The 22,287-nt window shown below is 54.1% G+C and overlaps 1 protein-coding gene and 1 long non-coding RNA gene across 12 annotated transcripts in view; one reads left to right on the plus strand and one right to left on the minus strand.

Moving 5' to 3' along the window:
* RAI1 (retinoic acid induced 1) overlaps nt 1-17,911 on the minus strand; it is a 74,062-nt gene extending 56,151 nt beyond the window's left edge. For 2 of the 11 annotated variants that reach the window (XM_077786897.2, XM_085592107.1), the window contains exon 1: nt 17,781-17,842. The gene's annotated coding sequence lies outside the window, so the exon portion shown is untranslated. Of the gene's footprint in view, nt 1-5,635; nt 17,640-17,780 lie in introns of those variants that run through there. The other 9 variants (XM_085592104.1, XM_085592103.1, XM_085592100.1 and 6 more) reach the window with 8 other exon arrangements.
* A 115-nt stretch (nt 17,912-18,026) lies between these two features.
* On the plus strand, nt 18,027-19,430 carry LOC116184157 (uncharacterized). Its single transcript, XR_004148904.3, has 2 exons — nt 18,027-18,264; nt 19,160-19,430. It is a non-coding gene; the product is annotated as an uncharacterized LOC116184157 (long non-coding RNA).
* Nucleotides 19,431-22,287: the final 2,857 nt, after the last annotated feature.

The following is a 22,287-nucleotide window of genomic DNA, read 5'->3' on the forward strand; positions in this document are numbered from 1 at the left end:
GCTTGTAGACTCCTCAGGCTCAGTGTCCCCCAACTCCAGTGTCCCCAAACCAGGAGCAGCTGTGCTCCCGCCCCACAGCAGCTCCCACAACTGCATTTTCCCTGCTTGGCTCTGAAAAAGCTCCCGCAGAGGAAACACAGAGGATCTGCCCTTGCCTCTGTCATGTTTTGGGATCCCAGAGAACAAAAAGCACCGGAGGAATGGCAGGCATTATAGTAACGATGGTGACAAATTTAATTAGAGCAGGAAGCTCTGGAGTGGATTTCAAATGGCAACACGGCATTTTGTGTGAAAGCATTGCCTCGCTCCCCCCGCCGCCTCCACCACGCGGCTCCATCCAAACCCACCCCACCCTGCGGGATGCATCCCTCTAATTTTCCCACATGTCGTCCCCTTCATCCTTTTCCCCCCCTACACTCCTGAACCAACACATTCCCGTGGTCTGGAAAATGCAACCATAGAGCAATTCAATAATACAGCAGCCAGATGTGCAACAGTATATCCAACATGTCATTCAAAGGAGCCCTTCAGTGGAGCCGAGACATGCTATCCCGCAATCTTAACTAATACATCCTGAGGCCCTGGAGGAGTTGATGGATGTATACAATTCCCTTTCCTACAGCTGTGGTCCCTTTTAGAGGGGGCATCCAGACTCAACAATAGCCCTGCTGTTGCTTTCAGGACAGAACCTCTTCAGACAAACCGGGCTTAATCCTGACCCCGGTTACGCCCGCCCGGGCTCTGCCGAGGTCGGTGGGGTTTTGGGAGCAGGATCCAGCCTCATGGAGACGCTGTCTGCCGTTTCACCTTGTGCTACAGGCTCTGAGAAACCTTGGTAACTGGTTGGAATATAACCACCTTGGGGAAAAGGCAAGCGGAGAGGAGCAGGTAATAAGATTTCTAACTGGTGCTGGTAGAAAGAAGGAAGTAATATAACAGTTTAATTAATCTATGCCTATTAGCGTTATTAAAGAAAACAGGGAGCTATTGGAGGTTTACCTCGGAGAATATCATCAAACAGGGACCTTCTGCAGGGAATTTTATGTCTCTGTGCCCAATTTATAACCAGCACGGAGGTGTGGTGTTAGTGACAGCCAGTGCTGAAATGTCACAGTGCTTAGAAGTCATTAGGCTGGGGACACAGGGAGAGAGAAAGAGAGGATGGAGGAGGGGACAAGGGAGAAATGGGGAAGGAAGGAAAAGGAATTAATTTAATTAAAAATATCTTTAGAGCCTGTCTCTTGATTTGTGTGGTTTTGGGGCTTGGCAGAGCAGCTGAGAACGGTGTGGAAGGAAAATCAAGGTTGCTGGGGCTTTTTGAAGCTGATAAAAAAAAATAAGCACACTTTTCATGTTCAGGAAGATAAATCCCCATTTTCTCAGTCTCAAGACAATCCAGTTATTTACTGACAGTTTTACTGTGAAATAAAAAGGGCTTTAAGCTTCTTTCTACTTGATGTCTCCATAGCCTGAATATTATTAGATCCCAGCCTGGTGCAGCTGGAGTTTTGGTTAATAAATTTAACGTCATTAGACAGAAAAGCCTTCGACTGAATGTTGCAATTCTTCCCCCCCCACCTTTTTTTTTTTTTTTTTTCTGTTGCAGTCAGACTGTATGTAGGTGGTAAGAATCAAAAGAAAGGAAGTACGCTTGGCAAATAGGGGAGTGCTAAAAAAAGGTTTTGCTCAGGCTGGGGGTTCAGTGCGAGGGTGTTTCGCCCACAGACGAGGCAAGGCTGAACCCCCCTGCAGGGGATGCACCCTGACGTGGCACTGGTTTCAGCAGCATCTCTCAGGAGACCAAAACACTCCCGATTTCACAGTGATGGCGTGTCTCAGGGTGCTTGTCCCACTCAGAGGGTGGCACTGTGGGTGGCCATGCCACTGCCACCGCAGCGAGGTCTTGGGTAGTCCCTGGCAGCAGCAAGACCACGATGCTCAGGGGCTGCCTTGGTGCCACCACTATGGTGCTGTGCTCCAGGTGGTTTTTCTGAGAAGAAAAGTCTGCTTTTCCACCCAAAATCTGCCTCGAGGCCATTGCAAGGCCAAGTGTTGGGGCAGCAAAATGTCCTGGTGGGACAACGGGGGAACAGCCAGCATGGAGTGGGCGAGGGGAGGGCAGATGGTGGTGGAGCCACTTGTTCTTCCTGTGGGGAGCCAGCTGCGGCTCCTCAGCTCACATGAGGGAGAGCTCCCACCAAAATCCAGCAGGTCCCTGCTCTCCCCCTCAAAGCTGCTTCCATCTCCATCCTCCCTCTGCCACCAACTCTCCTCAGGTGCTGCCCCAACATGGCCGAGCCTGCTGCCCCCGCCATGGCCAAGCCTTCTGCCACCACAAAACGTGCCCACTGGGAGGAAGACGCTGAGGAAGACACCACAGCACTCACATTCCTCACCACACACCTCACCTGCCTCTTCCCCAGCTCCTGCCCTGCTGCCTCCCCACCGCACGCGGGCGGCGGCCATGGCCAGGCCTTCCCTCCCTGCTGAGCCTGAAACATGGCGGGCTCGGGGGGATGCTTCATTTCGGGGAGCTGGTGCTGGCGTGTTGGCTAAAAACATGTCCCACATGCTGGGTTTCTAACCCCAAAACCCTGCAGGTGTTGTGGACACCAAGAGGAACCTTCTGTGGTGGAAGTGGGATGCAGAGTGACCCCCCACCTGGCCATTGGCTTCACTCAGGAGAAAGTCTCCAAGTCCTTCACAAAATAAACAGCATGGCTGGAAGGAGAGGAGCAGGACAGGGGGATCAGGGAGAGAGCGAGGCCGGGGCTGGGCAGGGATGGTTGTGGAGCTGGGGTGCCAGGATGGGAAGGAAGTGGTTGTTGTGGGAGTAACGTCAGGAAGAGCCTCGGCTGGGGCCCGGGCGGGCAGGGAGAGGAGAGATCCGAGTTCATGGCACGGCTACGGAGGGAGGAAACGCCTGAGGGAGATGAGCCAAGGGAAGAGTGCAGTGTGGGGACAGGGAGGGATCTGGGGTGGGGACAGGGAGGGATCTGGTGTAGGGAAGGGGAAGGGTCTGGCGAGAGCCCAGTTTGGGGACAGGAAAGGGTCAGGTGTGAGAATGGGGAAAAGTCCATTGTGGGGATGGGGAAGGGTCCAGTGAGGGGACAGGGAATGGCCCAGTGAGGGGACAGGGAATGGTCCAGAGAGGGGACAGAGAGTGGTTCAGTGTGGAAATGGGGAAGGGTCTGGTGTGCGAATGGCGAAGGGTCCAATGCGGGGACAGAAAGTTGTCCAGTGTGGGGATGGGGAAGGATCCAGTGAGGTGACAGTGAAACAGTGAAGAGTCCAGTGTGGGGATAGGGGAGGATGTGAGCATCCACTTGGGCAGAGGTGTGCTGGAAGTCACCTATCCTGGGAGAACAACCGACCCCAAAATCCTGCTGGATTCCGTCTACTCCCTTTCCAAAGCGATTTCTAATAAAGAGTTTTTATTTATTTTTTTTTTTAATCCCCCCTCTGGTGAATAAAAGCTAAAACAAGTAACCCCAAGCAGTGAGGCTGGGTGATGAGCAGCAGATGGCTGGTGATAACAGGTACCTTCATACCTGTGCACCCCTTAGCCACAGCCTTCCCACTTGGAGCTCCCAAGCTCCCAGCTCTGTGGCTCTAGCCAGCCCAACAATCCCAACCCAGCTAGGGGATATGGGAGTGCAGACAGCAGCGAGCTGCTTTAGGGAAATCCAGTTTGGAGCCAAGTCAATGCATGCAGAGTCATTAATCTAGGTCTGGTGCCAATAGGGATGGCTTTGCATTAGCCGGGCCCCTTTGTAGTTCAGACAATCAGTTGCATTCAACCAGCGCAAGATAACGCTGCAGAAAGCTGAGACCATCGCAGCTCATTCCTCCTGTAAGGGGCGGGGGGAGAGGATTTACAGGCAAAATAGCATTGCATTAATGGGACTGCTCAGTATTCTGCACAGACGCTGGCGGATAATGTCTTTGCAAACTAACTGCAATAAATTAATTAAATTAATCTACTATGCCGTGCTTGTCCCCACCCAACATCAAATTCAAGGATGATCAGGGCTTGCCTTATCCTCCATAGCCTACGAAAGAATCTGATCTCACTTGCTCTAGAGTTTCTGAGGCACTGAATTGCAAAGTACCACCTGCCTCACTAAACTAATCACCAGCCTGGTGGTTTAGATCACATCAGTTTTACATGTAATTAAGACTGTCCAGGAGGGCATGCAGCTGCTTACATGGTCGTTCCCTCTTATACAGCAACGTGCCTCCTGCTCAGATAGGTGCAATTAAACAAGCCTGTTCACAGTCATTAAGCATTAATGCACCTCATTAGCATAAGAACTGGAAGAAGCTTTGATGCAGGGAACCCCGCAGGAGAAGGAGATAGAGAGAGATGTACATACAGACAGGAAGGCAAAGGGCTGGGCCACCACCTTCTCGTGGCCCCGACCAACCATTCCAGCTCCATTTCTCCAAAGCAATGAGCCATGCCGTGCCCTCCTCCCCAGAAATGGGTCTGGGTTATCTTTCTCTCCCCCTCCCCCTCTTTCTAAATTATGCTGGTGGAAAGGAGAAAAGAAAAAAAAAAAACAAAAAACACCACCACACCAAACTGTTGGGATATTAACCTAGCGAATCCATTAATAAGCTGAACTCTCTGTTGGCTTTGACACAGCACACTAAAGCTTTAAAGAGACAGGGCCCCAGACACTGGAGATAGGGGCAGAGACAACAGCGCTAACAAAGAGCCACTGTTGCCACGGCCGTGGCCATCTCGGGTAGGTCCAGCTGTCTTTGGTGTTCTGTTTTCCAGACACAAAGAGCAGACTGAACCGTTTTGGTCTGAATGGCTTTCATTTGATGGTAGAGAAAATGAGAGGGAAGAAAGAAGCTAAGTAAAGTGTCCAGGAGAGAAGAAAAAAAAAAAAAAACAGGAGAGGAAAAAAAGAGCATGGTGTGCTGCAGGTCTCCAGTGAGAAAGACTGCATCTCCCCCGAGCACAAAATGGGGCTGTCTCAGGGAGCAAAGTGAAGGTGACATGGTGATTTTGGAGCAGGATGGAAGTGAGGATCTGTGGGCAAGCAGGATGCACGCTCCAGGGGAGCTGGGATGGATGCTGCCTCTGCCTCACCTGCTTGCCCAGCGCTTTGCACAGCAGTGTACTCAGCACTGCCAGACCACAGACTGCAAATGGCTTTTCTAGCTGGGGTTTAATCTCAAGGGAACAACCAGTGTTTGTACAGTCCCTGGCCCCTCTGGGCTCACAGCCTGTTAGGAGCCTCTAGCCCAGACCAGGCGTGTTATCACACAGAGCCTCAGCCAGCTTCACTGTCACCATGGCGAGAAATGGGCTCGCACAAGGACGTGAATCAGCTGGGAAAAGTGAATCTCCAAGTGAAATGTCTTCAAGGAACCACCACATGCTACCATGGAGCCTCTCCAAACCCACACCTCAGCCCAAACTGTATCCTAAGGCATGAATAACCCTCCTGCTGCAGCCTCAAGATGCCCACATCATGCCCTTGCATCTCTGCCAGAGGCCAAACCTGTATCCTGTAAGCTTAAAAAACAGGCCTGAAATACCCATTCGAGGGTCCCCTATTATAAAGCACAGCTCTGAAAGCCAGAAGTGGAAGCTGAGACCAGATAAATCAGTACCTACCCACTGGAGAGCCACACAGGCTCATCCCTACAATGCGCTCTCTGGCCTCCATCTAGTCCAGCTCGTAAGTGATAAAAGCGTCCACGACTGCAGCTCTCATCTGGGAAGAAGAACAAACAACCCAAGTAGATCTTACCACTGGGAAATGGTTTCTAAGGGTCTCCAGAGATATCCTCTTTCCTACGCTCATTCCATTAGTGCTGTGCATGCTCCATTGTCCCAGTCTCTCCCTCCTTAGTGGTTACATCCTACAAACACAAACAGATTTCAAATCCCCCGTAGCTCTTTGGCCCATGATGATAATAATTTTCCCTCCTTGAGCACCTTTTATCTAGAGATCTGGAAGCATCTCTCTGGCATTAATAGCTATTAGCTTCTCCACCATTGTGCAACACAGGGTGAGCACCGTTACATCTCACAGCTGAGGGGAATTCGGGCACGGCACAATTAGGAATTCACTCCTGCCAAGTGGTGCATCCTCTTGTGCCCAATCAGTGGTGCAGGCATGGTGGTGTTTGGTCCCTGGATGAATCTGGCTAAATCCTAAAAGATTTGCCAACAGCGTCAGCAAGAGGAAGAGATCCCAGGTTTGTGCCTGAGTCACCAAACCCTCTGTTTTCCCTTCTGTGCCTACAGAAGTCAATGGGAAGACTCCCATGGATGGCAATGGGAAATTCAGGCTTTTTGAGTCAGTAAACAGCTTTTTTTCGAGGCGGGAGGGGAGGTTTGGGCAAAGAGGCTTTTACTGCACAGTCATTTTGATAAACCAAGGAGCCGAGCTTTTACCCAGCAACAGGCTGGGAGAATGACTGATGGAGACCATGACCCCAGTGAACCACAGCCTTGCTCCCCCAGTCCCTTCCCATTTGCCTTTTGTGATTACAATTAGTACTGGGGGCTGGCAGGTGGGGGAAAAATGAAATAAAATAAACTAGAAGCCCCCGCTGCCCCGCTGCCAGCCCCTCATTGTCTGCAGAGGCTGGCTGGGGCTCTGCACACTGCAGTCCTCTGCCCATTGTACTGCTGAGAACATGCGAACAGACGCTCTCGGGCGATGGGTTTTATTGAACGCAACTTCAATGGCAAATGGAGAGAGAAAGGGTGGGGAGAGGAAAAGGGAAAAAAAAAAAAAAAAAAAAGCCTTGAAAATCCATGCCAAAAAAAAAAAAAGAGGTGGGGAGGGTGTTTTTTAATGCAATCAATGGCTCCTTCCTATAACTCTGCCTGTTGTGAGGAAATTTCTTTCCAGTAGCAGCCAGCAGCAGTCCCAAGGCTGTGACATTGCTGTAACGCTTGGAGCTCAGCTCTCTATCTCTGGCAGCAGCCCCGTCTTTTTGTCATTATTGGCTGTGATTGCAGGGGGTGCACGCCAGCTCGCCGAGTGCTGAGATATTGCTGCCTTCCCCTCCCTCTGGACAACCTGCCCTCAGAGAGGAGTTTGGGGAGGGGATGAGGGTGAAACAGGGAGCTGAATTCTCTCTGCCTCCCCTGAGTACGCTCTGATCCAAGCCCACATGGATAGGTAGAGGTCCCCAAGGCCCTTTTCGGAAAGCTCATTAGGAAAGTAGTGACAGATGCATTAGCTATTAAAAAAAGGCGGGGGGAGAAGCTATCATAGAACTTTAAAAAAAAAGCAGCAGCAGCCGCCCGACAGTTTTATTGCTGTCAGATCCTTTTTTTTTGTGGGCACGTTGCAAAGCAGGAGAGGTTTGGGTAAATATCTGACGCACGCACGCACTTCCCATGCTCTGGGCTGTCTGTCAATAATCCAGCCGGGGTATTTCTCACACCCTCAGGAGGCAGCTGCCAGCTCTGCCCATTGCCACTGCAGCTACTCACCCTTCCTATCCACCCCCAGCACCTCCTGGAGGGGAGGTTTTGGAACAGGCATGTCTGGCTGCATGCAAAGCTGTGGGAAGAACCTGCCAGGATGCCACAGGGGGTGAAAAAAAATGGGCATCAGCTGCTGCCATCTCTGACTCCGAGCTGCAGCCTGGGGAGGACAGGTCTTGGCATGAGATGTTGCCTCCTGATCTAAGCAGAGGCTGCTGAGATGGAGATTGAGTCCTGCATGCCGGGACCTGCTGTCCCTGCAAGCTCTAGCAATGCTCTCCACGAAAGGACAGAACAGGTCACATTGTGCAACTGCACCCGACACTCAGGCCTCTGTCCATGTCCCACACCCACATCCCAGCCCAGAGCCCTGGGAGCTCAGGGAACAGGTGTACACACAACACTGGGAGGAGCTGCTGCCCTCACCCAGGATCAGTGACACATCTGGCAGCAGCTGGAAGCCACAAAGCCCCATGTAGGGACCAGGCATGAGGAAGGTGGGAAATGCTGGATACTGGATGAAGATGCTCTGTATGAAGGTCTGGGCTGGCGAGCTGTGGTGGGCAGAGGGGCAGATGATGGGGAGGATGAGGCAGGATGATGGCATGGGTTTTGTCCCTCCCTGTCCCATGAACCAAAATGGCCACCACTGCTCTTACACCTGTGTGAAGAGCAGAGCCCAGGTAGTAACAGAAGAACAACAGATGTTGCACCTGCATGACGGCTCCCGAATGGCACCAGCCGAGCTGGAATTCACATCTGAGCCACAATGGCAAAGCTCTTCCCACAGACAGCACTGGGAAGCAGGGATCAAAACACCACTTCCACAGACATGCTCCCAACACTGGGTCCTGCCTCCACACACTGCATTTTCCACGAACCATCCTCATCCTTATGAGACAGTCAAGCCAAACATGTCCCCTCCAAGGCCTCAGCATCCCTCAAAAAGGGGGCACAGCCATTTCAAAAAGAACTATGAGGGAACCAGAAGCAGCCATCAATCTGTGCCCCCCAACCTCACCTCCTGCCACATTCCAACCACAGTCAGAAGGCAGAAAAGGCAGAAACCTCGCTGGAGGAAAACAGCAGCAGCAGCAGCAGAAACCGTCCCCCTCGGTCGGGTTTTAAATGGCTCTCAGATCCCTTCAAACAAATCTAAATGCACCGATCCTATTGTGTGCATAAATCTTTGCACCGGGGCCTGCACGCCTCCACACTATTGATAAAGAGAAACGAGTCTTAAATATTTAATGAGCGAATAAACCCGTTAAGAGGATATGATTAACTGCACGCCACGGCTCTGCATTTAAGGTGTCCCTGCTGTACCTTTAGAGGGGTTTTATTTTTAAGGGAAATCGGCAGCAGCAGCTGGTGGAAGCCAGCAGCCGGGCTGTGCGGGTGCTGCACAAACGGGAACGCCGGCACAACGCTCCACTCCAGAGGCATAAATATGCCACGGGAGCCCAGGCTGTTCAGGGGGGGCTGTATTGACTCAGCCCCATGGCAGGGAGGGCAGAAAACAGAGCCAAGGAGGTTGGAGGTTTTAGGTGAGGTGGCAGGAGCCAGGCTGTCGGTTAGAGGAGACACGTGAACTCTGCACCTTTCCGTCTCGCCCGGCAGCGAGGGGGCTGCCGGGGGGATCAGGAGACCTTGGAGCTATTTCCAGCTGAACCACGGAGCTGGAGTGTGACCTTGGGCAAGTCACTTACAGTCACCCTCTGCCTGGAGTCCAGCTCTGTGTGAGGCAACTGGAGCCTTGCCTGCTGAGGGTGCGGATCGAGGCAGTGTGGGGTCTCAGGATGGTTGAACCTTCCTTTTCTCCACCTCCACTGAGCTGGGAGCAGCCTCAGCACGGGGCTGGAGCACTGAGGGCCAGGGTACAACACACCAGCCAGCCCACAGGATGTTTCTCATGCACACAGAGAGCAGCTGATGGAAGATTTTATGAAACCAAGTGCTATAAATGTCCCCTTGCTATGTGACTTTTTAAGTTTCTAAATTATTTTGATCATTATTTTTACCAGAGCGAGGTGAATAATATACAACAAACCACTGTGAATCATCACTCCAGTTTTTAGATATGTTAAATTTAGCTGTTTTGGTGCCACCTTTTTGTTTATATTCTCCAAGTGTTTCTTGCCAACAAGTTACCGGCAGGGATTTTTAGCTAGGAAGGAGAAGAAAAAAAAAAAAAGTGAGACAGATTGTTAATTTCTGTTAATTTTAAGCATCAACGAAAGATATTGGAAGAAAGTGGATTTCAAATTCTTAATTGCAACAGTTTCCCTCCCCAAACCTCAAGTCTAAAAATTAAGCCTGCCCAATCGGGAAGCCAAAACCCATCATGTGATGTGAGATCCCAATTAAAACGACTCTCATTCTTGAGACCAAGTATTCACAAAAGAGCAAAGACCGCGAATTATTTGCAGAAATTATCTGGAGAACAATTTTGAATACGATGGGGAAAATCGCAGTCACTTGGAATACTTAATGCAACTACAAAAAGAATCACCAACAGTTTGCGAACAGAGAAGAGGTGAAATGTGTGGAAGAGATCATTTAGCACAGTCCTGCCACCACCAGTGACCATTCCAAATGATCAAGGCCCCTGCCTGGCTGTAAATGCTGCAGGAATTAGCAATAGAGTCTGATGGACAGATGGAAGTCATGCTTGGAGATACACCTAATCAAAGAGGCTGTGCCACCACAGCCAACATGCCTGTGACCTGGTAAAATCAGGGTGAAATAACTCGGGAAACAGGATGTTCCAAGCAGCCCCGGGCAGGAGGAAGGGATGCTCCGGGTGACGCAGCCGAGCGGAGAGCAGCTGCAGAGGAAGAGGAGCCCTGACACATGCTGGCCAAATCCCAAGAGGCATGAGCACAGAGGAACACCAAGGACGAGCTTCTGTGTGATTGTGGCTGGTGGAAGGGGTGGGAGATGCCCTGGGAAAGGAGAGGCTCCAGGTAGGTCTGGATCAAACACAGGTGGATGCTGCATCACCAAATGCTGGCTCTGCCATGGGAAATATCATCCCATCAGCCAAGGACTGTGAGTATCCCTGGGTGTCCCCAGGGTGTGAAGCTGAGAGATGGGGCTCCAGCAGAACCCACTCTGCTTCTGCCACCTCTCTTCAAGTGCTGGGCTCAGCCAAACTCTGGCCTCACACTGAGAGCTGCTCCCACGGCCAGACGTGAGAAGCAGGAATCTGCTGAAAACTGAACGGTCTCTCTTGCCCAGGAGCCAAAATCTGCCTCTTTGTTAGATTTCCTTTATCAAAGCACAAGCTTTGCAATGAGCATGGAGGCCAAAATCTCACCACTGCCTGTAGAGTCCAGCTGGGAGGAAGGGTCTGAAGGGAGAAGGCAGGGAGAATCTGGAGGGCAGGAGCAGGCAAAGGGGTTTGGAGGACCTTGGGGAACCACAGCAGAGCATGCAGGAGATGGGAACCTTGTGGCATCAGGCAAAATCTGCAAGCACCACTAAGGTGGGGAGATGCTGGGCCCTTCCCTGCCCCAGTGCTGAGTGAGGAACAGCAGCAAAGCTCTGGTAGAGATGGAGCTTTTTCACATCCCAGCCTGGTCAGCTGACATTTATCAGGGTAACAAAAGGATACAGCCTGATCACAAGACAGGCTGACAGAGCATCTTCCCCTCCTGAGGAGGAAAGTCAAGAGCCAAAGTTGTAAAAAGTAGTCCAGTCATCTTTCATACCTTCTCTTTCCTGCATTTTGACATGTGCAGGGATACTTCCTCTCTTCCTTTGAAATGAAAGATGAAAGAAAAATGCAGAAAATTCTGCACTTTAGGTGCAGGAATTAAAAAATAAATCAAATTCTTCCAATGTTTCAGGTCAAATATTCCCCAAAGCTTCTGTTCTGGCAATTTAAGAATGTAGAGGCTGGATCTCTTAAAATCCCTTGAATTCAGGATGTTTCTATCAATCTGTAGCAGTATTTCAACAAGCCTGGCTGAGGATGCTCAGGAAAGCCTGGTTGTTATATGCCTGGACTGCGGCAACCAGAGAACCACTCAGGAACTGAGAGACTCATTATTTGTTATTAACTCACCTGGAATCTCTGATTTCTTACATGTTATTTTGCTACTTGTCTGCAGAGTGAAACAGCTCCTCAAAAAATAGAAAAAGGAAAAAGTGAACCACCCACCAGTGAAGGATTGTCTTTCCAGTGGATTCTAGTAGGTCACCAGCAACTGCATCAAGAGAGTGTCCTGGGGGCTTCAGTGTTTGCTTCTTGTGCCCCTTTATTTACTGTTGATTCCCTCTGTGGCAGCACTACCAGCCCCTGCAGAGATTGCCCTGTTCCAGCCTCTGTTTTTCCAGGTTCAGGCACTGGGTATTTATTGCATTTGGCTGTTTTCAGAGCGTGGGTGTTTGCTTCACATGTCCCCACAGAGCAGAGTCCCCTTGGAAAACTGTTCCAGGCAGGAAACTGCTGCTGCTCCTGGTAAGGGAATCACATGGGGAAAATCAGTTTCTTTTTCAAAAAATCCTCCAAGTGAGGAGTTTGTTCCGGAGAGATGGAGAACGGAGATTCCCATGGGCTCTGCTCCTGCCTGTCTGATGGATTCCCCCCAGCACCCATTTGGCTGGTACAGTGGTTGCTGTAATGAATTTTTAGGGATAACAATTTCCTGGGATAATGACTTTAGGTGCACAGGGCACATCTATGCCCCAGTCCTCCTGCAGCATCTGCGAGTTACCTTGCTAACCTTGCAGACAGAGAAACTGAGGCACAGGGCTGGCTCTGGAGAGCAGCAGCACCTCCAATTGCAGCACTCAGATACTCCATGGATGCTGCAATATCAGCATCACCCACAACCTGGCTGAACTTCCCAAGGTCCCCTGACAAGAGATCTCCCCTCTGTCCCCAGCTCAGCTGCCATGAGCTGCTGGCCCTGGTCCCTCTCCTGAGCATCACTTTCTGTCTCTGGCACCCAGCAAGCTCCTCTCCAACTGCTGCTGGTGACCTCGAGGTGCCACCTCTGCCTGCACCATCCCCAGGAGGGCATCACAGCAGGGCTGGTGCATCTCCACTGTGGCTGGGGACAGCAGGGAGGACAATGACATTTGCTGCAGGAGCCTGACATTGAACCCAGCCAGTCAGAACAGCGGGTGTTTTGCTGGCAAGGGTAGAGGCTCTGCTCTGACACCGTCAGCGAGGGGACAGGAGAGGGAGGGGAAAGGAAAAAAGCCGAAGCAGCAGCCAGACAGCTGCCTCTTCCTCCTCCTCCTTTTGTGCAGAAATGTGGTTTTGTTTGTCAGTCAAACAGATTGTTTTCTCCTTCTTTGCAGGCCAATTGTTTCTGCTCCTGCAAGATAAGGGATTGAAAAGGGCTATATTTTTATGGCACTGAATCTAGGCCCTCCGAATTGGAGGGGAGACATCAAGTGGGAGAGGGATGCTGGTTCAAACCAACATTCCTCTCCCCAGCTCCACTCTCCAATCCCATTTCCACCCCCATTCTCCTTTTTTCTCCTTCCTTCTCCTGCCTGGAGCTGCCTCTCAGCCCTCTCACTATTTAATCTCTGTCTCTCCAGTGGACTCAGGAGGTTTACACAGCTTCATCCTCTTTGCACCATCTGCTGAAAAGAATCCGCCTTTCCCCTGCTGGTCTGTCCAGCAGCTCCTCCTGCCACCCTCCCCAAAAAATGGGGAAAGCAGAGCCGGTGCCACTGCTTGTGACGTTGAGAACAAAACCCAGGAGGGGAGTTTCCTTTTCTGTGAAGGATTTGCCCAGAAAGCACCTTGGAGAGCCAGACCCCAGAGTGCAGCAAGAGCAGGATGCAGAGATGAGGGAAGAAAATGGTCTATAACAGCAAGCCCAGGCCTGGGTAAGACAGGAGGCTCCTCTCCAGGCTTCTACAGTGGGTTCAAGGAGGATGTGTCCAGTCTTCCTCTTCTTTCTTGTTGAACTCCCCCAAATCCACAGTCCAGATGGGATGCCGTGACTGAGTGATGGGAACGCTGGAGCGATGACCTCTGAATGACCGCCAGCATCCCCAAGCCAAAGGACATGGAGAAGGTCCTTGCTCCAGGGACAGTCAGGGCTGGAGGCATCCTCACCCTCACTGTATCCCAAGCAGGAGCCCTTTGCTCCCAGGCGCTGATCACATCACACACTGAGGACCAGAGGGAGGATTTGCCTCTCCTCCTTGGGGGATGAGAGGCTGGAAGGGGGCAGCGTGGTTCATATCCAACTCATAAGCCTCTCAGAGCTCAGGCTTGAGGACTGAGATTCACTCAATTAATTTTGCTTTGGCAAAAAGTCCATTTTTATTGCTATTTCATGCCTTCAGTATAGATTTTCCCTGCTCGTCTCAAAGGGATAATAAAACCCGACTCGTTCTTTTTATAAAAGTCTCACACTCCCTCTCTCACCAGGCTCTGTGTTCCCCAGCTAGAGATGTAAATTTAAAGGGGAAATGCTGTCATTTAAAACAAAACAAAACCAAAAAAAGCAACTCAGAAAGCCCAGCTTTGAGCATATTCCAGCTCTCGAAACTAGGCCGTGCAACCAAAGCAAAAACCAAGCTGCCACCTTCCCGCGGTGAAGCGGCATTCCCGCAGCGATCCCAACCTCCCACAGGGGAATGGGGGGTGACTGCCAGCCCCAGGAAGCCACTCTCCATCTTGCAGGGATGCTGGTGGCCCTCTGCTTGCTGGGACGTGTAGTTTTTGCCAGCTGGGTGCTGCTGAGAGAGCTCCTTGTGCTTGGATGCGATGCTGGAACCCCAGCACCTGCACCTGCCTCCCACCTCCTCCTCCTCCTCCTCCTCCTCCTCCATACCAGGTGAAAGCCTCGCTGCTGCTGGCCTCAAGCAGCTGGACCAGTCCTCCTGAGGGAAATCCCAAACCCACACAATTCCGAGCAGGTGGATTCTGAGCGTGTTTTCAGGCAGGCAATGGGACAGGATGGTGGCAGGACAATACACGGGCCTGCCTGCTCCACCCCAGCTGGGATGCATCCTGCCTGCTCTCCAAAAGGGCTGTAGCTGTGCAGGATCCCTCTGAGAGGTGAAGAAGGGAAAGGGAAACTGCCTTTCCTCTGCCTTGTGCCTTGCTGCCATGACCTTCTGGGGGGATAGGATGCGAGCAGCGGAAGCCAAGTGGAAGTCTTGTCATCAGTGGGTGGCAGCAATTGCCTGGGGACAGGGCGGGGTCCCCAGCACCACCAGGATTTAAGGGCAGGTTACACCGAGGTGCACGCTTGGCAGGGCTGATGCAGCCTGCTAGGACAGACTCAAGCCTGTGCTGCCTGCCTTGGCTGTGTGTCTGATTTGGTGACGTGCATAAATCCACCATCACTGGGACTCTCCCGGCTCGGCAGGAACCAGGAGCAAATCCAAAACAGAGCAAATCCAAAGCAGAGCAAAGCCGTGCGAGGCAAGAGACAACACACAGGTATCTGCACTGTGCCACCCCAGCCCAGGACCAAACCAGGCCAAGAGGTGACAGCCAAACCTTTCATATCCAAATGTTTCTCCTTCTCCCCATCCTGTACCCTTTTCCTGAACCTCCCTGCCAGGCTGACTGCATGCCCTGGCTGCCAGGAACTCGGGGCCCTGCCTGCATTTGGCAGGGCAGGCAGCACCCACGGCGAGAGGAAACCCACAGCTCTCTCTGCTCCTGCAGGTGTGCCCGCAGCAAACAAAAGTTGTAGGGCAGCTGACAAGGACGGGCAGGAAAGGAGAGACAAGGAAAAACCCAGGTGCTATCACACTCCCTGGCTAACTGATGGTGCAGCACCTCCAGGCTTACCTCTGGTGCCCCCAGTGAAGCTGTGGCACAGCTCCATCAGTTAAACCAAAGTTGTGCCATTTCCTCTGATGGCAGAATAAACGGTCCTTCCCCATCGTGGGCTGCCTGAGGGATGCCAAAGAAAATTCTGCACCTCCCCCGTTTCAGGGGAAAATCAGTTGGAGTGCCTAGATTTTCCTGCAGAGCCCTCACAGGACTCGACCCTCCAGGCTGGAAAATCCTTAGTGTGCTCTGACAACCTCTGCAGCTCAGGCAGAGGCGAGAGATGATTAAGACTGGCTGAAATCTCCCAGGACTCTGACATCTGAGAGGCCCCATGCAAGGCAGAGAACCACCCCAGGCTGCTCCTTGCAACCTGCAACTCCCCTCACCTTAGCATGGAGCTGAAGGGAGAGCAGGGACCCAGCGGGGCCAGGAACCAGGTCACCGCTGCTGGTTTCCAGGCAGCAAAGGTTTGGAAGAGCAGAGGATCATTTAGCAGAGCGACAGTGAAGGTTCAGAGCAGAGCCTTCAAATTACACGCTACAGAGCACTTTTCCTGCCTAAAAGGTCTCTGAAATGACTGTGGCGGCTCTGAAACGAAGCACTCTGTATGCAATTGTTCCCTGGGGCTTGCAGCGGAGACAGAGCCGGGAGAGGAGAGGTGGGTCTGCGGTCCCTGGCACGGGCAGCTCCTCATCAGATGAGGATACACACTTCTTCTGGGCTCCACAGCACAGCACTGCTGCTTCCCTAAATCTCCCTGGTGGTTTCTACCAGTCGTGGTATTTTTTTTTTTTTGTTTAATTTCTCACTTCCTGCCTTGAACTTCACACAGCTCCTGGCCTGGGCTGCAGAGCTGCTGCTGCTCAGGGCGTGGGTACCCCTGTGCTGTGCACAGACTCACACTGCACCCCTCACCATCATCACTCTCGCCACGCCTCGAGGCACACCTCAATCCTATGGGGGAACAGGGAGGGAAGAGCACTCGGGGGGAACATGTCCTGTTCTCCATCTCACTTGGCTTCTTCCCATCTTTCTCCACTCCATCTCCCAGCAGCTCGAGGTCCATTTTCATCAGGCAGTGACAGTCACCAGGAGAAGCAGTCTCAGCACAGCAGGCACCACGCACAGCCAACCCGTGCCTCGCCCGCCGCGGGTCCCCCCACCCTCTGTCACCAGCACACAGGTGACAGCACCCACATCTCCACAGCCACCACGGCGCTGCTCACCCACCTGGGGCACACATACTGCCACCCTGGGAAACACAGCTGTGGGGCAGGAGCGCTCCACAAAGTCCTGGCACACAGCAGGGAACCATTTCTGCACCATCAAGGAGGCTCCGGCGATGCCCAGGAGCTGGGGCAGCTGGAGCTGAGCTGGGAGAGCTCTTGGAAGGTGCTGGCACCACCAGCAATGCTCTCCCTCAGCTGGCACAGGGCCCTAGGAGCACTCTCCCATGCAAAACCCCAACTGTTGGGCTAGTTCCTCCACACCATCACTTTGGGAGGTCACCTGAGGGCAGCCAACACGGGCACCACTGGCAGCCAAGGGGAAAGCGGGCAGAGCCAGTGGCCACAAGAGCTTTCAGCAAGCCAAAATCTGCTCACATCTAAGGCATGGCACCACTCTCCATCAAAGGCAGTGGGGAACAAACATGCACCCCAGCAGCACCCCACTCTGACACCAGCGAGAACCTCCGGCAGGTCTGCAACGTCAGCCCAGCCACGATGCTTCCACCAGCCGGAGCGCCCTGGGGATGCCGACCCCTGGGGCAGCCCAGCACCTCCACTGGGATCCCACCGCCGCGCTCAAGGTGCTGCTCCAGCTGCACATTTCCAGGGAGAGTGGGAACGGGGACAACACACACACACACACACACACACACACACACACACAGAGGAATTCAAATGGAATTTCACAGCTGCAGCAAAAGGGCACAGGAGGGGCTCAGGGCTATCTCTCCGAGATGCACCGTGTCCCCGCTCGGCATCCCGGCACCACCGGCCGGTTGCACCGCGGCCACCCGCACCCGCGGGACCGGGGGGGCCGGGGAGCCCCTCCGTGACGTCACCCAGCTCGCGTTTTGGGGGGATCGAGGCGGGTTTGGGGGGAGTTCTGGGGGGGGCCGGAACGGGCTAGGGTTGGAAATACGAGTGCGGAGCGGTGGGAGCGCGGGCGGAAGGGAAGGGAAGGGAAGGGAAGGGAAGGGAAGGGAAGGGAAGGGAAGGGAAGGGAAGGGAAGGGAAGGGAAAAGGAAGGGAAGGGGATGTGGCGGCGGGTTCGCGGTGCCACCGACGCTCCAGCGGCAGCAGGAGAGCAGCGGGCCCGGCGGGAGCCGCGGTTGCAGCCGCAGCTGCGACGCGAAGCCCCAGCGGGTAACGGGGCGGCGGGCAGGGCCCCCCCCGCCTCCGGCAGCGCCCCGCTCGCCCGGCCCCTCCGCTCCCCTCGCTCCCCCCGCCGGCCCTTATCACCCGCCGCCCTCCCCGGGCCCTCCCCGGGCTCGGCGGCCCGCCCGGTTCGCCCGGAGCCGCGTCCCGGAGCCCTCCTTACCTGGCGGGCCGAGCCCCGCTGCCTCTCAGCGGCGGCGCTGGGCGGGGGCGGCCCCGGCGGCCATGCCCGGGCGGCCGCGCCGCTCTCCCGCGCCGTGCGAGCCGCCTCGGCGGTGTCAGCGGGCGGGAGCCCCGCGCGGCGCCGGGAGCGAGGGGAGGGACGGCGGGGGCATGACCGAGCGCCGTCGGAAGTGCACGCGCGCCCGCCGCCTGCCCGCGACCGCGGCGACACCTGCCGGCAGCGCCGCCGGTGGCACCGGGAACGGCGGCGGGGCGGCGGCGGCGGGAGCCGCGCACGCCGCGGGCAGCGGGGCGGCCGCTGGGCACGGCACGGCGGGCACCGGGGGAATAGGGAGCAGCGGGGCGGGCTCTGGGCGTGGCACGGAGGGTATCCGGGCACGGCACAACAGGCACCGGGCACGGGGAAAGGCGCTGGGCATGGCACGCTGGGAGACGGGGCACGGCACACCGAGCAGCGGGCAGCAGTAGGAACCGTATGGCAGCTCCCGAGCGGGGCACCGGGGACCAGGCAGTGGAGGGTGGAAGTGGTGTTGGGTACCGGGCACGCTGATGGGTGCAGGCACCGGGGGCCATTCGTGAGAGAGTGGCACCGGTGCTGGGTGCGGGGCAGCCCACGGGTAGCACCTGCCAGGTGCTGGTACAGGGCGCTGGAGGGTGACACCGATGCTGGGTGCAGGGCGTCCCACTGGGCAGCATCTAACGGGTGCTGGCACTGGGCAGGATGAGGTCCCTGCAGACACACACCAGATCCTGGGTCCAGGTTCGGAGCTGGAGCTGTCTCTGGGCTTGAATCCACATTTGGATCAGGACTGCACCACGTGTGGGTCTGCACTTGGGTCTGTGTCTGGATTTAGATCAGGATTTGGAACTGGATTCTGATCCACATCTGGATTTGCATTTGGAGCTGAATTTGAATCCACATCTGGACTTGCCTTCAGAGCTGGATTCAGATCCTCATCTGGATCGGAGTCTGGGACATGCATCTTTCACAAAGGATGGATGTAGCCTTTCCACCCCCTGCTCTCCGAGCATTCCATGGGTGCACAGGGCACCATCACCTCTCGAGGTGTTCATCACTGCCCACTTACCCTGCTCTGGGCAGCCTGGGCACCTTCAGGGCGAAGCTGGGGTCTGCAGCAGTGTGACAGGAGCCCTGACCAGGGAGCAGAGGGGAGGGACGAAATGGCAGCGATCCCGCTGGCCTTGGCTGTGCTCAGCGGTGTGTCTGGGGCTGAACGTGCTCCAAGGAGGAGCCGAGGTCAGGGAGGGGGATGAGTGCAGGAAACATATTAAGTGAGGAAAATTGGCTGCAGCCAGCAGCCCTGCCTGATGTTTGCCTGGGATTTTCCTCTCCATCAGGTATCCGGTGTAAGCCCTCGCTGCTGGGTGGTGGCAGCTGGTTATTCATGAGCCTCTTGGATGTGCCACTGGCCACCAGCACCTGCTGTGCACGGAGAGGGGTGGCACCCAGGATCCCCCCCGTGCTTGTGTCCCCTTTGCTGACACCCAGCTTTGGCCAAGGCGACATGTGCAGATATTTTAAGAGGAAGACTCTGTGCTCTCACAGCTTGACTGCTAATTTATAATCCTGTTTTCCTATTAAAATAAAAGCCTCTCTCTTATTCCCGAACGTGAGAGCCAAAGCGGAGCTCTGAGGAAGTGCCCTGTTTGCAGAACACACTGAAACACACAAAGGAAACGAGGCAAAACCAGCGTTTTGCACGTTTTTGAGCCTCATTTTAGCTGGGACTTGGAACAGCAGAAGGGAAATCTTTTTCCAGCAGGATGTGCACAGCGGGGGTGTGCGTGGAGCTGCTGGTGTCCCTTTGGAGCGGGGCCACCTGCCTGCCGAGGGACAGCAACCGCTGCGGTGGCTGCTTGTCCCCGAGGGGTGGCAGGTCCCTTGGGGATGCCGGGGATGAGGGATGGAGCAGCACGTCCCCCGTGGGGCCGGCCAGGCGGGGATGGCAGCCGGTGGCAGGAAATACCTGCCGCTCCGCCGCTTCCCGGCCGGGCCGAACAAGAGGGAGAGTGTTCGGAGAGCGGCTGCGGCCGCGTGTGGCAGGAGGAGCCTCCGAGGGACACACGGGCCATTGTTCCTCGAGGATGTGGGGCGGAAATTTGGATGGACCCGTTGCGTGCCACGCTCCCAGCATTGCCGGGACTGATCGCAGACTGAGTGGGTTCAGGGAATTCATTAAACACCGTGTCTGATATGGGTGGTGGGACAGCCCCAGAGGAACAACCCCCTTGACAGGGTTCTCCTGCTCCTTGCAGCTGGAGCGTGGCAGATGCCCAGGTGACATTTCCCCCCTTGCACAGCTCCCTAAATATTCTAGGCTAGCTCAGAGGTAAGCAGGCTGTGAGGGGAGGAATATCAGGAGATGGCAAAGATTTCCAAAAGAGGATCTTACCCCAAAATACATTGGTTCAGCTCTCTTTATTCTGTGATCTCCATGTGGAGAGCGGGGCAAAAGAGCACAAACAGGAAATGTCAGGGGTCTGTATAGACTTTGGACAGGGTGGGCTTCCCTGGCTCTCCCCCAACCCCGTTGGGGCAGGAAGGAGGGATCCAGGGTTATCTGATCAGAGTCACAGGGTTCTGGGGAAGGGGAAATAGAGTGCCCATGAGCTCACTGTAACACCCAGGAACTTTCAGCCTTTCCACAGCTCCTGCTGGTATTTGCTGTGGCCCTGCAGTAGCTCTGCTGTTTGCCTGTTCCACCCGCACCCCACCAGCCTTGCAGCAACCTGGAAAGACATTTAATACAGGCTGGGTTTGATCTGCACTTTGACATTCCTTCAAGTGTTCCCTGGTGTTTTCCTGTCGCTTGCACGCTGCCTTTTCCCACCAACGCTTCCTCACTGCTGTAGAAAGGAAGAAAAAGGCTTGCAGAGTGTGCCCAGCCTTGCAAATCCCTAATTACGCACCACACATCCTGGCTTCCCTCGGAGCAGTGTTGCTGGCAGCAGGGATGGGGTGCAGGCTCTCCCCAGTGTGGCTGATAATTCTAGTCCTCCCATTGCCCTTGCAGAGAGAGCAGAGGGGTTTGTCTGCCTGCTCCCACCTGGCTCTGCTCTCCTTCCCCCAGCGCCCATCTCTGCACCGGCTTCCAAATCTGAAGCGGTTTTTAAAGAGAGAGGCTGGAAAAGGGGGAGAGAAGAGAATGTGCTGCTCTCCTTCCGTGCTTCACCCTTTCTCAGGAACTGGCCAGATTGTTTCCATTAGGAAAAGCTGAGGATCCAAGTATTTGTCAATGACCAGGAGAAGATTTGCTGATGGAAGCTGCCGTTCCCTAGAATAATGTTGAGCGAGGTGCTTGGCGTGGACCCATCCTTTTATGGTAAAATTAGGGCTAAACGCTGTGGGGATTTGCATTTGAAGTTGATTGATACATGGCATTAGTGCACGCGTAGATAATTTTGTATTTTGAGATCGCTGAGCAAGGAATAATTTTTATTTTGGGTCAAAGATAAGGGCATTGCGTTGAGATGAAATATGAAGGGGTGCTGATCTGTGTCACGGACACTGCGTTTCTCTTGGCTGGGTAAGGGGATGGCAGACCTGCATTACCCATTCCTGCCCTTGCTTTTAAGTGCTTTGGGTCTGTGCCTGATGCAAGGAGTGATCCCCTGCTGTCACTTAATGCCAGGACACGGTTCCAACTTTACAAGCTTTGGAGTTTCCCCTTATTAAAAAAAAAAAAAAAAATCAAACAAAAAAAGCCAGAAGAAACCTCTGTTATATTTTATTTACTTATTTTAGTAGCTGAAGGCCGTGCCATGAGAAACATTAATTAAATAGAGCGGTGTGGCTTGATCATTACGGGAAAGGTGTGGGGAGAGCGTTGCCAAGCTGGCAGTGCCTTCCAAACCCCCCTCTGGCAACCTGGACTGATGCTGTCAGCAGCACCTCGGCCCTCCCAGCTGCTCAGTACCAGTCCCTGCCCTTGCCTTTGCTCTTGCAGCACATCCCAGGCCAGGTGGCACGGCTGGAGTCACACCAGGATGTGCAGCTGTTCCCTTGGCAGTAAGGACAAGGGTTCAGCACTGTTGGGGACTCAGGAGTGGAGGAAAGGGGCTTCCCTTTGGGTTCCAAATCCACAAGGGCTGAAGAGGTGGTGGCTGCTTTTCTAAATGCATCAGCACAGGGCAACTCCAGACACGAGGGGTAATCCCTCCCTCCCTCCCTCCCTCCCTCCCTCCATCTCTATCCATTCATGGAATCATTGAATCCTAGAATGGTTTGGGTTGGAAGGCACCTTAAAACCCATTCCACCCCCCTGCCATGGCAGGGACACCTGCTATCCCAGCTTGCTCCAAGCCCTGTCCAACCTGGCCTTGAACACTTCCAGGGTTGGGGAGCCACAGCTTCTCTGGCAACCTGTCACCACTATAATGGGAAAAATTCCTTCCCAATATCCCATCTAACTCTGTCCTCTAACAGTAGGAAGTGATTCCCCCTGTCCTGTTACTCTCTGCCCTTG

Source organism: Lonchura striata, chromosome 14 (genome assembly GCF_050655825.1).
Source record: "Lonchura striata isolate lonStrDom1 chromosome 14, ASM5065582v1, whole genome shotgun sequence".
In the NCBI taxonomy this organism is placed as follows: domain Eukaryota; kingdom Metazoa; phylum Chordata; class Aves; order Passeriformes; family Estrildidae; genus Lonchura; species Lonchura striata.